This window comes from Lingula anatina, chromosome 4 (genome assembly GCF_051362555.1).
Source record: "Lingula anatina isolate TDL-2025a chromosome 4, LinAna3.0, whole genome shotgun sequence".
NCBI classification, from domain to species: domain Eukaryota; kingdom Metazoa; phylum Brachiopoda; class Lingulata; order Lingulida; family Lingulidae; genus Lingula; species Lingula anatina.
This window is the reverse complement of record NC_141770.1, coordinates 13,665,013-13,681,878: the sequence shown is the minus strand read 5'-3', so window position 1 is coordinate 13,681,878 and position 16,866 is coordinate 13,665,013.

Sequence of the window (16,866 nt, the reverse complement as noted above, 5' to 3'; positions counted from 1 at the left end):
ATGAACACTTTCAGTAAATAATAATTTAGATATAGTCACTGATACTTTATTTCGAGAAAATGTTCATAAATGTAATATCCATGAATGTATATTTTTTCAACATGTATATCACGTTCTTCTTTGTGTAATATTGAAACGTATTTTCATACTACGTCCTTTCCTGCTTCTTTCTCAATTTAATGTTAGCGTTATATTTTCTCGAACAAGCACTCGTTATACAGATTGTCCTCTCTGCTATGTGTATTAGATATAAAGTTTTGTCGTTGTGTGTTTATGCAACTTCCCTAACAAGTGCTTCTTGCAGATGAAGGACAAACATTCTTCAAGATAACGCGCTTTTAAACGATAACATGCATTAATAATTGCATGCATTTCTTATATCCAGAATAAATTGTACTACATGTATCTTGCTTTTCGTACATTTCTTTTTTAAGAACTCGAAATAAAGATTCAAGAAGAAACATTACTTTTCGGTTAGAAAATTACAGCGGCAATGCATATACTAAGAAAAGCAATAACAAGTCGTTTGGGGCATTTTATTTTTATTTGTGGAATAAGAATACATTAAAAATATGAATTAGAAACGGAGAAGTTTCTGGAAATAAACTTACGTGCGCTGTTTGCCAATATTTTATTAGCGCACACTAATTACATTCAAAACAGAACTTAAATCTTTTGAAAAAGAACTTACATGTGTATTTTGTTTCACGTGTACTTTTATTAAACACATAGACTGTATATACAGTATAAATATATTATTATGAAAATTAGACCAATTTTGATGAGAGCATGAAATGTGAATTTTACGCGCAAGGCATAGAAACACGCTCTCCATTTTCTTTTTTATTAGAACTTCACGAAAATTGGTTCTTTTCACACTTTGAAAAATAAAATGAAAACCCTAATACATTTCCCTTTCTTTGCTTTCATTTATTTTTTTCATTGTGTGGATAGCACATGATAGCACAACAATTTCAAGTATTAAATTCTCAGATTCATCGCTATCGTGTCATGCAGCTGAACACGTGTTTTTTCATCAATTCAGAAATTGCTATTGAATTAACATATATCTGCTAATACAGTCCACGAATCATTTACAATGAATCATCGAAATGATATGCCACCACTTAAATTTCGTTACTTTATCAAGTAACTGCAATTTGGGGAAAAGAAGGAGGCTTTCATATCAGTGTATCTTAACAGAATCTTTTGGTCCCATGTTATAGAGACAGATGAAGGAAACAAATCAGTAAAATGTATGTCAGATATATAGCGGTATATCCAGACACATCCACAACCTATACTTCTTTTTATTTCTGTACAAATCTTCTTCAACATACCTTGAGTTGATCTTTTTTGAGCAAGAATAAACGCAATCCCTGTATAACTTTTTGGTAAATATAATGGTGCCAGTAACTGACATAGAAATATGCAACATAAGTCCCAATTCCAGTTACAATGGATTTTGAATTTGATTCTGAATATAAAATGAACATATGGCCATTAACTCAGACGTCAGCAAGGAAGAATCTCTTTGCTCTGGGACAAACTTTAGGTATGATATATTCTAGTTTTGAGAAAGCACTAGTGTAGTGTAATTGATTGTGCATTTTGATGTTTTACTATTCTGATGCCAACAGACCAAAAAGAGTCTTGACAAAAGAAACGTCTTTAAAAATAAAAGATAATATTAGTAATTATTATTATTATTACTATTATTATTATTATTATTATTAAGCTCTTCAAAACTGCGTTACAAGTACGATTAAGCGCTGTGTGCAATTACAAAACGTGCTATCTGGAATTATCAGGTTTTGGAGAAATACGTACTTAAGTTCAACTGAAACTACGTTATCGTTCAAAATTTCAGCGTTTTTTAAGATTCAATGTCTATGGAATTTCAATGAAGAGTTAAATCAATTCCAATCAAGCTACCAAAAAATTTACTACTGTTTAAAGATACAGGTTTCGAGATTTGTATTGCAATTGTCAACATTCGTTGAAACAATTGATCCCAAATGTGCGGTAACAGTAATTTCAGACAATGGGGCACTAGCTGACTTAAACAGATAAGTAGATCAATTAGCGGTAGGCCTATTTGCTTTCATATCCATTAGCAGACGCTCTTTAATTGGCAGACTTCACAAAACGTGACTGTTTAATCAACAAAGATCTATTTACTAATGGAGATCATTTATCTTTAAAGTTGATTAATGTCATTAGAAACACACCCATGTGACTATTCATTGTTACACGTTTGAGGCGTATATTACATCACCGTTGTCCGGCACCGATACAGAAGTCACTATCTCTATGTTTGTGATAACGCGCTGTCACTCGAGCAATATATGCCAGGACACCTCGATCGGCTGCATAAGGTGTGCAAGGCATACAGGGTATAACGCGATGGAGAGGAACTATATTGCTTTACATACATGCAGAGAGGAAGTACCCACATTTCACAAGCAAAAAAAAAAAAAAGAAAAAAAAACCCTTTAACCGAATAAAGAATATATCATATAACATCTCTAGGTTTGCATACAAGAGGTAATGACACATATTTATGTTGTCAAGTTAAAGCTACTCATTGTAAGGTATTGATCCACCTTAATGTGCTACATAAAGCGGTGCCGTATTTGGTATTTGAAAACATCTGCGGTGGGAATGCAAGCTGTAGACCAATTTTGCGACACGCCGCACAACTTGGACGCAGGTAAGGGTGTCATGTACCAGGAAAGAAACGCAGTATGTAGGTTACTGAAAACAGTCACGAAAATATATGTTCAGGTATATAAATGTCACAGAAGAATAACTTTATGTAGAACAAAATGTTTGGCTGACAGAGAAAGTGGACTCATAAGCGGAAAAGCATGAGAGATGCATGTAGTTTAATGTGCATTTCTCTGTGTATTCATAAAGAAAATCTATTATCAAAATTATTATCATCAGGTTTCTAGATTTTTTCAGAAGAAAGCGCATTTATACACTTTAATTGTGCTTTAAGTATCAGAAGTCCGCTGATAATTTCTCAAAGTATATTCAGTTTTAACATGTCTTGTACAAGTCCAAGGGCAAGTTTGCACACCCCGTGGGGCAAGTTCACATGCATACTAGAATCCAAAAGAAAAAGATATATAGTTTTACCCATTTCTGTGCATTTTACTGTAAAGAACTGAGTAACAGAAGAACTGTTACCTTAGGCAGTCAGCAATGCATGCAGACAACTTGAAATAAAACTGAACATAATAACAACAGAACCAACAAAAGCACCTTCGCTTTGACCGAAATATTACAAGCTTTATTTTCATTCTGCATTCTGCATCATATTTATAAAAATGAATAACTGTAAATCTAAACTCACAAAAATAGACGCCAAATTTACACTCTAAAAATTAGTTTTCAAGGTGAAAAATGAGTTCTGGTTTGCGAGTCACGTTTTATCTGCGTTGTAGCCGTCATTTTTGTTTCATTACGCTTGCAAATATCCTCTCAAAATGACGGAGGGTGAATTTTCTTGTTTCACTTTCGAACTAAGTGGGTGTGCGGACTTGCCCCGGGGCGGACTAGTCCCACCTTCCCCTTTTTTTCTTACAATAGCATGCATTCAAGCTACAATATTCTCTGAATTCAACGGATTGCACAATTCGATTAACACAAGCGTACAAATTGTATAAAACATAACTTTTTGCAAAAAATCGAGAAATTATTTTATCTCTTTGTTTCCAGATCGTTCCATAATACGTGTATTTCACTTATAAAGGAAACTAAGAAAAATATCACATCCTGATGGGGACCAGACGTTCAGTCCACCCAAGTAATGATACGCCATCAAATAAACCTGTTTACCTGGACGTTTCACCAGCTGATAAACGTTCTTTACCATTGCCAGGATAATAATAATAATAATAATAATAATTTATTAAGCCAATAAAATACAAATGTATAAAATCGGGAATCTTTTGCCCTGTAGTAGCGCCATTGAAATATAAAAAAATGAAAATTAAAATTACATGTTAGAGTTAAAAATAGTTACTGCCGAAGGATAAAAGCTATTTAAAAATCGCTTACTACCCTTAAAAGCTAAGAGTCTCGAATTGCTAGGTAAAAATTTAAAAAGGGTATGGGCTGGATGGGAACTGTCTGTCATTATTGATAATGTTTTCTTTTTAGTCCTGTCTAGATATATAGTATGGACGGGAGTTAGATCTGTTCCAATTACAATCCCTGCAGTTTCGACGATCTTTTCCAACTTGTTCCTCTCCTCCACAGTTGCACGTCCATACCAAACAGTTACTGAATAAGTTAAGATACTCTCTAAAACACACCTGTAAAAGTTCGTTAAAATAAACACATTTCTGGTAAAAGCTTTCAATTTCCTTAAGAAATACATTCGTTGACGTGCCTTTTTCAATAGCTTCGTGATGTTATCGCCCCAGGTTAACCTATTATTCAGCTGAACCCCTAGTAATTTATAATTAGAAACCTGTTCGACCGCTTTACCGTTAACTTCCAAGGGATTTTTACTTATCTGATTTCTTCTGAAGTCTATGATCATTTCTTTTGTTTTGCTCACATTTAATATCAAGTCATTGTCTGTGCACCAATTTACTAAACTTGTAACCGACTGCCTGTATGACATCTCATCATTATGGTGTATCAAGCCGACTAAAGTTGTGTCATCGGCAAACTTCATTAAAAATGTATTTTCCTCCCTCGCCACACAGTCGTGGGTGAATAACGTATATAAACAAGGTGATAAGACGCAGCCCTGGGGTGTGCCAGTGTTTAAAACTATAGTGTCCGAGAAGTTAAAACCGACTTTTACTGACTGTTTTCTGTTTAAAAGAAAATCTAAAATCCAATCGCAGAGTGCTGGTGGAAAATTAAGATCATCCAAAAGTTTAAAATACAATTTGCTTGGTACAATAGTATTAAATGCTGAGCTATAGTCAACAAATAAAATTCTAACATAGGCATTTTTACAATCAAGATGTTCGAGAACTTTGTGTAAACACATAGAAAGAGCATCGTCTACACTTCTGTTACTGCGGTAGGCAAATTGGAGTGGATCAAAGCTATTTGGCACTAAGGTTTTAATAAAAGACAGAACAAGTTTTTCGAATATCTTCATAGGCACCGGTGTCAAAGCAACAGGACGGAGATCATTTAAATTCTCTACAGTTTTACTTTTTGGCACAGGTATGATGGTTGCTGTCTTCCATATTTCAGGCACTCTGCACATTTCAATTGACCAGTTGAATATTTCCGCGAACACATCTGAAAGCTGGGCTGCGCATTCCTTTAAAAGTCGTGATGTTATACCGTCAGGGCCTGGAGCTTTCCTGGTGTTTAAAGCCGAGAAATAACACTTGACTTGCCATGATTGAATAGTAAATGGCGGCACGCGCTCCCCTAGGGTTGGTGTGTGGACCTGAGTGTGGTTGGTCCTATCAAAACGAGAATAAAACTCATTCAACTTGTTAGGGAGTGTGGAGTCCTCTGTATCAACGGCACGTCTGGACCCTTTATACTGTGTGACCAGAGCGATATTGTCCCAGAGATCCTTTGCACTATTGGACTGGAATTTCTGTTCGATTTTCGAATTCATCTTTTTCTTTGCTTTTTTGATGGCAATTTTTAGGTCCAATTTTGTTTTACGATATGCTGCAACATTTGTTTCTTTCTCACGGTACGCTTGGTCTTTAGCTTTTATAAGATTCTTTATGTTCTTGTCAACCCACAGTTTAGTGTTCGGGTATTGCTTAATAGTCCTAGAAGGAATGCAGATCTCTTCACAAAACTTGATGTACTCAGTTACCACTAAAGTGAAGTCATGGATGCTGTTGTCCGATTTAAGGGCTGCCCAATCAGTGGATTCAAAGCAATCATGCAAGCTGTCTATCGCAGACTTTGAGAAAGATTTCACGTTTCGGGATAATGGTTTCGCACTTTTCAACGCAGTTCTGTAGACAGGTATCAGTAATACAGTGCAATGGTCCGAATTTCCAAGGCTCGATCGCTTGATTGCTTTGTAGGCATTCTTCGTCGCACAATAACAATGGTCCAGTACGTTATTGCCCCTTGTGGGGAATGTAATGTATTGGCGGTAATTTGGTAGAGCTGATTTCAGGTTAGCCTTATTAAAATCACCTAGGATAATGGAAACTGAGTCTGGATGGGAGTTTTCCTTTGACGAAATGACTGATGACAAAGTCCTAATAGCATGATTATTATCGGCCTTGGGGTGAATATAAACGCCCGTGATGAAAATGCATGGAAACTCCCGAGGCAAGTAGAATGGCCTGCATTTGATGGTAATATACTCAAGGTCCGGCGAGCATAAATGGGTCTCAATTTTAACATCCATGCACCATCTGTCATTCACAAGAAAACAAACTCCGCCGCCTTGTTTTTTACCGGTAGACTCTTTATTTCGATCGAGTCTGAATATTGAGAAACCCGGTGGTTGTAAGCAGTCGCTGGGATGATCTTCCGTTAGCCATGTCTCGGTGAAACAATAGACATTGCAGTCTGCATAGTCCCGATAGTTAAATATCCTATAGTTTATTTCCTCTATTTTATTGTAAAGGCTCTGAACATTTGACAGAATAATGCTTGGCAACGGAGTTCTTTGCTTTCTATGCCTTAATTTCACTAGATGCCCTCCTCGCTTACCGCGCTTCCGCCCGTTCTTTGTTTCTCGCTGAGAGGAGGCCCTTGATATTCCGATGTCACGACAGATGTAATCCAAATTTCCCGCTTGTAATGTCGATAGAGAGGCCGATGGCGCTTGTCGTATTTGGAGCAGATCTTCTCTGGTATATATGAGGATGGCTACCGACGTACTCAACATAAAAACTAGATAAAAGAGTAAAAATGTGGACGCTCTACAAAGCCTGTCGCCATTGATCGGCGCCATCTTGTGAAAAAAAAAAAAAAAAAAAAAAAAAAAAAAAAAAAAAAAAAAAAAGACGTATTTGCAGGCTTTACTGCAAGATGACCACGAAACGTTGAGAGATCTTTTACTAACCATCGATAGAGGCATTATCAATTCTCCGTTTGACATTCAACACGACCCAGCACCTAGTTTGAGCAATGAATGTCCAACATTTTGTCTTCCTCTGATGATCGCCGTAATGCGAGGATCTATCAGATGTTTCCACTTACTGCTATCAGCCGGAATTGATATAGAATCATCAGAATCTAGTAATAACATCATTCACGCTTTGATATGGGCCGGTAAACTGTGGCCAGAACGCATGGGACAATATCAGCAGATTTACAAGATTCTGGAATCACATGTACCGCTCATTACACTGCGAAAACTGCTGTTCCAGGAGAACGACCTTGGGTTGCGCCCACTTGAGTTGACATCAGTCCTTGGAACACTGCCGCTTATGATGACTATTCTCAACACAAAAGGGGTTTACATGTACCCTAAGCCATCTCCAGCACTGCAACAACAAGTGTGGTATGATATCACAGATTACCACGTCACTTCCGGTTCTCGCTCTTCAAAGTGCCCTTTCATTCATTTGATATATCTTGAAGAATTCCATTTAAAGAATAATGAAACCAAAGCTTTTTTGATGTGCCCCCTCATCAAGGCTTGGACACAGGCTTATGCTAAAATGGTGAGACTATTTCTGATTCATGAGGTTTTTGGTGAGATCCTGTTTGGTATAATGTTCTGGATGCTTGTGATTGGATTGCGTTTGAATTACGTGCACGAGCAATCTTTTCAAAAGTATTGGTACAACATTTCAGCGACAAATGGGTCGGGCACAGGGAATGAGTCCTTCACCACTGTTGACTGTAAGAATTTGAGCTCAGATCCTTTTTTCTCCTTCCTCCGGACCTTGTTGTCAATGAATCTCTATTTCTTTTTTGGAGTTAGTATTTTTATCGCTGGCCAAAAAATTAAGTTGTTTATTTCTAACGCTATTTCGAAAAGAAAACAGGGCTTTGGTTTCAGAAAAATAATACTCTCTTTGGGCAGAAAAAACGTTGTTTTCATTTACAGCCAGGACATTGTTTATTTTTTGCAAAGCATATGTATGATAGCCCTATTTGTGCTGGTTTTCCTCAATGATGACAGCCTATGGCTGTTCTTTGTGGCATATATGTTGCAGAGTATTTTGATATTGTTAAACTTATGGGGTTTTCTTTATTACATGCAGCTCCTGCCAAAGATAGGGCATTACGTATTAGTTTTCGAGCGCATGTTGGGCGACTTAACAAAATTCTTGTTACTATTAGGCATTTTCATATGGACATTCAGTCTCATGTTTTTCTCTTTGCTCCTTCCCTTCTGTGAAGATTACTTCGGTAGCCTTGGTCTGTCGTTTTATTCAACTTTCATGATCATGCTAAATATGGTTGATGTTTCCGCGTTAGCAAACCCTGGCACACCAGAAATGCACGTACTTGTGGTTTTACACATTATATACATTTTATTCGTTGCAGTCCTTATAATGAATTTTTTGATTGGTACAATGTCGAACACAGTGTCAGAGCTCCACGCGCACAAAGAGATTGTTGATATTTTACAGAAGCTTGCCATATATCATAAGAGCGCAGTCAAAGCTAATTCTTTCTGTTATCGAAGGTGTCTGAACATGTCAGTGTATGTCAACAATGACGACAAATGGTACCTCAGGGTCTGGTACAGTTTGGAGGAATTCGAACGATTATCCATTAACGCTGACTCTCTGAACAGGAATTATATGATAGATGAGGACGAGTGACGTCTGCAATTGGGAAATAACTATATCTGCAGGCTTTTTGCGGGACTTTTGCAAAAGATCTCTCAGCGAGATAAGACTGGTCAGTTTTGTGTAAAATGTATTTGAGGCTGAACAAACGAGAAAGTGAAATACAATTTTGGGACCAATTTTGAAGCTCCGAACATCATGATACATGTATAATAAACCGTATTTATATTTAACTATTTATATATCTATTAATGTATGCATGTATGTGTGAATGTAACAATTTATGGCTTGAATCCAATTTAGTTATAAAATTTGAACTTTTTAATGAGGACAATCTCACAATTTAAGAGCAAGTGTTTACAACTTTAATCTCATCCCACACTAACGTAGCATCATTTATTTTCAGTGCACTTACATTATTCTACAGCTGCAGTGTGAACAGGGCATAAAACTTTGTTAATCAATGTTTTAAAGAATGGTGGGAATCCTCCAAAATAAAATGTAAAACCCCTCCCAACATATTTGTTTATTTAAACACTTGAATAAAACACTTGATACTTCATTCCGCTCCACAATTAACAACTTTAAGCAGAATTATTTAATGCTTCTTAAATATTATATTATATTATATTATATTATATTATATTATATTATATTATATTATATTACGTAGTAGATTTACTTTAATTCAAAAACTAAGCATTATGTAGACAAACATATCGACATTAATTCACCATGTACGTACAATATCTGATATATAATATTCCTATATGTCGGGTTCTATGCGTTTTGGGTATCGGTATGAATACAAAGGGTGAGCGCATTGCCTATCGCACCTTTTGGTAGTTTACTATATATATATATATATATATATATATATATATATATATATATATATATATATATTACACGTTGTTTAAAACTATCATATTCGTAATTATATATCTATTTTATTCGGAAAGCGATGCATTTACTCGCATTTGAGAAGAATTTTAATAAAATAGTGAAAAAGGAGTTTTACATAATGTTTCTCTATGCTTTTCTTCTGGGTGAAGTGAAATGTAAAATGCACTGCACATAACACTGTACATAGGGCACCCAATCTTTGAAAAACTAATGTAATGGGACGTGTGTTGGGATTAGTGCAAATCATCCTGAATTAAAAAGCCAAATAATTGTAATAATAAATAACCAGAGTATATATACAAATTGCAATTGACACCATGTCCAAGTAAGGATAATTTAAAAGTAATAATGCCTTGCACAAAAGAGAATTTAAATCGTTCTTTGCGATTAATAAAATGTTTAATACCGTCACTGTGGCAACGCCCAATTCCTGTGAGTCATGCCTGCCCCGCCCAGCTCATACGAGGTGCAAGAAACCCACAGTCGTGTTTCACGGCTTTTCTATGACTACGTTGTAACTATATAAGACATTAATGTGTACCTTTCTACGATATATGTTTTAAGTTGAGCAGTACTACAAAATTTACATATCGATTATACTATCTGATTTATACTGTTTGAAACAAAATGCATTACTGCTTATGGCTGTACATGATTTTTTATATTTATCTCATCTCATTTATGCAGAATGTATACATGTATACCTCATATGACAGTGACGACAAACAACAGATAGTTACACATAATTCATGCTGTATTCCGCGGAGTGCGACTTTCTCTATGTTTTTACAAAGAGACAAATTAAAGTCAATCATCTATATTCAATTTGTCACAAACAAGCAAGTATACTTTTCCATCCTCTTGAACAAAACCCCTGGTCAGGGCTGGTCGTATGCACGGAAGGCACCTGGTGATGTAACCTTCCGCATTATTCAACTTGGCAACAATGTCCAAGGTCCGATACACTGCCTCGTACTCAAACATAACAGAGACCGTGTTCGACATGACGGCAATCATGAAGTTGATGACCAAAATGGTACAGGTTAGGAAAAATAACATATGAACAATGGTCAAAACATAAGCCAGGGGGGATTCTTTTTCAGCAAATTGGGTGATATCCTCCATGTTTAGCATTATTTTGAAGGTCGTGTAAAATGAATCGTGGAAGGTAATGAAAGAAAGGTCTAAAGTGTTGTCGCAGGGATATCGAAGGAGTGAATAGAATATTAAAGCGAACGTAGCTAGGAAAAGGCTGAGCAAGACAATAAATCTAAGAATTTCATGAAGCATTCGCTGAAACACGACTATGAAGTAGCCAACAATGGGTAACAGCTGCAAAAAGTAGAGGAAGTGCCAAACGTTCAGCCACGACAGAAGCGCCGAGAAGAAATAAATGCAGAAATACAAGATCGGAAATTTTGTTTCATCTGCCGGTGCCGTCATAACCATAGGAAGCAGGACAATTATGATCAAACATTGGGCTGCCGCAGTCAAGTGTAAAGCCTTTATGTCCACTATTCGTTTTCTTCCTCTTTGCATGTCTACAAATTTAAAAAGACGAAAACTTGGCTCCTTTCTCAGTCTAAAGAATCTAACAAACAGTATGATCTTTTCTACGAAAATCACCAAAGACTCCAAAAGCACGACAATACTGCATCCAAAACCGTGCGATCTCAGGAAATCGTCAAGGGGTATTTTCTGAGCTCTAGATGCTTGTATACTTTGAATCACAATATAAACTAGTATACAATATGAAAACGTTATCAATATCGTGACAATGTTAAACCCTCTAAGGCAACGAATGCTCGCTCTGGTCCACGTCTTAATCAAAGGCGATGTGAGGAATTCTGTAGTTTCTTTCTCTTTGACTTGAGACTCTCTCAGCATCATTAATTGAAAGAAAGGACTTTGCATGTGACGTGTACCAGTTGACACGTGATATTCAGTGACATCATAATAGTCGTAGTTCTGTAGCACTGGTGACGGTTGCCTAAAGCGATAGATGCCTTCAGTGTTGAAGATTGTATCTAACATAGCCAGTGTCCCCAACATGGCTGCCAATTCCAATGGACGAAGACCACGGTCGTTTTCATGCATCAGCATCTTCTTAAAAATATACTTCTCCACGGTAGCCTCTAAGTATCTGTAAATATTTATGTAATTTCCGATCTTGGTTGGCCACATTAACGAACCCCATACCAACACATGAATCACGCTGTTTTCGTGCTCGGTAGCATCCACATTAATACCCATGGAAAGGAAGAGTTTTACACATTTGACCGATCCACACATAGCGGCCACCATATGGGGTAGGCGGACTGATGGACATCCTTCCAAATGGGATCTTAATAATCCGTGTGGATTTTGAGATGAACGATTTATAAGTGAAATTTGATCTAAGTCTGCTGGATAATTGGTCAGAATTGCGAGAACCGTGTTCACGGAATCTTTCAAGATTGCCTCTGTGAGATTTTTGCGATCCAAAAATCCTTCTTCGAAGTCTTCATTGAACACTGCCCATGCTTGCAGTACAGGCCATTTGTGGTCCATGGTACTTTTTTCAGCGCTTTATTGAAATTTACGAAATTGTCCAGCGTTTTAGTTTCCAGAGACACGCAAAAAAGATCCTGTTTAATTCAGTTCTAAAAGTCTTTCTACAGTTTTCATGTACTAGGCAGAGCAAATGTTGACCCTGAAAATATGCACGTGCCCCTATCTGCAATTACCTTTTCCCCGAAATTTATAACCATTTATCTGTGATATAATATGACAACTGCCGATTAATCTCTCTCATCAGATCTGGCGTTTCTTTCACATATCAAGTCGACCATACTGTATTAGTTGCTTGGTGATCTGGCATTTGGAAATTGAATAATCAATATTGTGCAGCCTGGCTGACCAATCATCTACTTATTGTGACATTTTAAACATCCTACAAGTTAGTTGTCAGTGAGAGGCAGTAACCTTAAGCTTAAACCATTAAGCTGCAGTTTGGGCATTTGCCTGGGTTGGAATTCCAAGTGCTCAGTTCCCCAGGTTCGATATTTTAACGACGCAATTAACAGAGACGAACAGAGAAGAAGTACTCCCAGCATGCCTGCATTGTACTGTACACGATGGAAGTCCAAAGCACTCCGTGAAGCGATCGAACGAACTGCATTGCATTTCACCTAGCCATTTAATGCATTTTTGTTAACTTTGCAATTTTATACATTTAACAGGTTGCAGTTGCATATGATACAACATCTATTGGAAAAATCGACAAAACATTATGAAGCATACTGTTCAAGTGCGTTCCCTGTTTAGTATGTAGGGCCAATTACGTTTGTCTGCAAACGGGCTTATGTATGTATTTCCCGAGCGGGGTTAGTCACATCATTTGGAAGCGCCTGTTTGCTGTTCTGAAAACACATGTCCGCTATCGCGTTCACTTGTTGGTTTTTAGGCCTCGTGTTAGCTTGCTCCTGCTTTTGCATGTCTGTCTATGTGTCTGACCTTGTGACCTTGAGTTTGTGTGACTGTCTCTTACTCCGCGTGTCCTGTGTAATGGTTTTTGCTCATCTTGCTCACGAGGAAAATTTCCAATAATACTGTAAGTCATCAAACTAAAACAAGAACCCTAAATTCGTGGCAAGACATTTAATAATGCAATAAAATGTTTACAAGCATGTGTACAGAATAGCATAGATTGAACCATTTATTACCAAAAGTTAAAGAACATTCGCATTCTCTGAGACACCCTTAGAACTTGTATATACAAAAGTTAGAACTGTTAGATCTGCAAAAACTTTTGTCCCATGGGCCCTCAGAAATTTAAATATACGAGATCTAAACTATTTTAAAGAAACTGGTTGATATAATATTTTAATAATTGAATTTTTTTTAAATTGAATTATTTTAAAGAAACCGATTGATTTAACATTTTAATATCTAGTCTTTGTCTGTTAGTAACAATGTGGGAAATTTTGTGGGTGGATCGTGATGATTTTTTTCGCATACGCTATTCTTTCGTGTTAAGTTTATCTTATCAAAACTCAATATACAAGTTTGCATGCCAGATTTATTACTCTGCACCGAAGTATACCAGAATCGTTTTTTTTTTTTTTTTTTCGAAAAAAAAAAAAGCCCATTAGTTCTGAGTTACTAAAATCGTTTTATGGGACTCTGAAGTTTAATTTCCAGTTTTGGTTTTCAAAAACGATTTTGGCAACCAGAAACTAGTGCTGTTTTTTTCCCATAAACGATTCTGGCATCCAGAAATTTGTGTTAATCTCGGTTATCGCGCAACGCTAGGAGACACCCTAACACCCAGCTCGGTTTCCAGGCTGTGTTAATCTTGGTACTTCGCCTCTCCCTCCGTTCCTTCGTGTTTCCTCATTGTCGTGTGTTACTCTTTGTATACCATTGTATAGCCTGGAGGTTACCGAAATAAAAGGTAACAAGCACTGTACCATTTATTCCAAGTATGTAGGTTACAATTTACTACAATACAAGGAGGTTTCTTTTTAAAAAAATTATATTGATATTACTAACACTGTCAACACCTCGTAAATGAATATTTTTTGTGACTTTTAACGCTTCTGAAAAACGACACTATCTTCTGGTTGCCAGAACCGTGTTTTGAAACACGACACTACCGCACACACCCTTAAAATGGAATATTTTGCTACTTTTAATGCCTCTTGTTTCTGAGTGTCAGGGATGTTTATGAAAAACGACACTACTACACCGCACTCACCTAGGCAGTGTCAGCGTGGAAATCGTATCCGAACATATCTTGCGCAGGGGCGCACGGCATAGGTCAAATGAGGTTTATGCTAAATGTCAACATACAGAAGTGCTATCCCTTTGTTTTAATTAAGCCAATATACCGCTCCTTGGGATTGGCAGGTCACGTATCTTCTTAACCATGTTTAACTTCTGATACCAGATCCACTTGTGATATACCCTTAGTTGCTATCGATTAAAGGCCTATATGCCAATCGATAACAGTTTATTGAATGTGTAGGCCTACGTACATGTCTGAACCGTCTTACAGCAGGAGAAATATTCAGTTAATCTGGAAAACTATGTATTTTTTCGCCCATATTTCGCTTCTAACAAAGCCTACTGGTAAACTACTGTACATTATTTTCAATTGCTCGAAATGTGTCTTTTTTTTTACGTAATTCACAAGGTGAGAGAGGCATTCAGTGAATCATATCGCCACAGCAGCAACTCACTGTCAGAACACTCTACAACTATTTGCTGTTGTCAGGTTCGTGTAAATTAAATCATCACACCTATTCCTGCAAGAGCTTATTGCTTAGAAACGGAAGCGCAATAGCACGCGCCCCTTCACAAGGTGAGATCCACAGAAACAAAGTAATGGGTATTAATGGCTATTAGGGCATCAAAGTCTCGCGTGAAAAGGAACACCTTTCATGAATTGATTTTTTAAATTATAGCATACGATGAGTCTTTTTGATAAAGGAAAGTACATTAATTTGATTTACACAGGTTATGGCGTGATGGAAATATTTCAACTGCCGAGAAACCTTTTAGGGCTAAGTGTTGGTTGCAATACAAGGCCTACCCAACTACCAGACTCGGCACCGAATGATCCCGAATTTCAAGGTGTGCGTCAAGACGCATATCATAGTATAATACCCCGGAACAAATTTTGAAATGAGATGCACTACCTTCCAACCCCGCTGTGAATCATCACTATCACATCGCGTACTAGGCAAGAGCTGTGTCGCGTCTGATACCTAGAAGAGCGTACTGATACACACCTTGAAAAGGGGTATTGTGGTCCGATCTACCTGTGAATTCAGGATTATTCGGTGCCGAGCCTGGTAGTTGGGTAGGCCTGAATACCAAAACGATATTTTAAATAGCAGAACTATCTGACAACAATATGTAATTGTAAATTTGTGTACGACATCTTTTAATTATGAGTCGACTCGACTTTACTACTTTACAATCTCTCCCCATTTATAGTTCACGGGCGTGGTATTCTATATTTCCTTGTTTTCGCGTGTAATGGTGTCGTAATCAATGGTGTTCAATGTTAAAAAAACTCTTCATATAGAGCAAATGATAACAATTTCTACTTCGTCGCTAAAATAGCTTTGATTGGTACCAAAATTTGAGAAACTTTATTTTCAAAAGTTAGAAAACTTTCATTGGGTTTGGTAGCTCTTAAAAATAGCTTGTTACACGATGGTCAATGGAAATATCACTCAAAACTCTCTGAAATGAAGTCTTATAAAAACTCTTGAATGTTTATATAATTGCAAAAAGTTTCAGTTTGGTGGTAAAAAAAAAAGAGAAAACTGACACTTCACCTACAGATATAGTCCTGAGTAAGATATTTTCAAGTTAATTGGCTTGGTTGACGACCACACGGTGTGAACTACAATCCGATGTCAGCGTTTTGATTTAAACTTCTTTATTAAAAGATATGGACCCCTAATTACAATGCTTTATTAAACAAAGGCATTATTCTGCCTCTTTACTGATAAAATCAGATTCAGATTATCTATTCTCGATAACCATTTACAAAATGTAGATACAGAGAAACCCAACAAAATAATAAAAAGTAAGCAGTTAGTCAATCATGTTTTTTCCGGAGAGTTATTTTTTCAAAATTGCCTTCATGAATTTTCATAAATTTAATCTTTTCGGATGTAAAAAGTTGTTCATGTTAGATAACATTCGAGAGCTGATGGAAAAAAAGGTAGAATTTTGTCTCTCTATTACCTGTGCAATTAATCAGAAAAAAGCTTTCAAAAAATCCTGGAGCCAGATAATAGCACTTAACGTTGTGATTAAATGGGCGTTAAAACGGTGTTGTTTGCTGTTCAGACGAGACAGATGTGTTTAACATCTAAATTACATCTAAATTCAGCCAACAAACGCTGCTGCAACGTCATCAGCTCGAGTTAGAAAATTTCCCCCGATGTATTATGATTCCACAACATTATTCTTTAACGCGACAGCGTTTATTTCTGAGGCATGTAAATATGTTAGCCTGTTTGCATTCAGCGACAGTCCCCACGGAGTTGAGTCGATCTACGTAGAGTCGTAGAGTCGTATTTTCAATGGGAATGAGCCCCTAAGCGGATATCGAAAAAATTCACTCTCCCATAATGTTCCCTGAAGATATTGTTATAGATGACTCAGCAGCCGTTTCGTTTCATCATACTTCTATGGCTTCATGTAATAAGTGCATCCGTTCTCTCCGCTAGGACAATGTGAACGT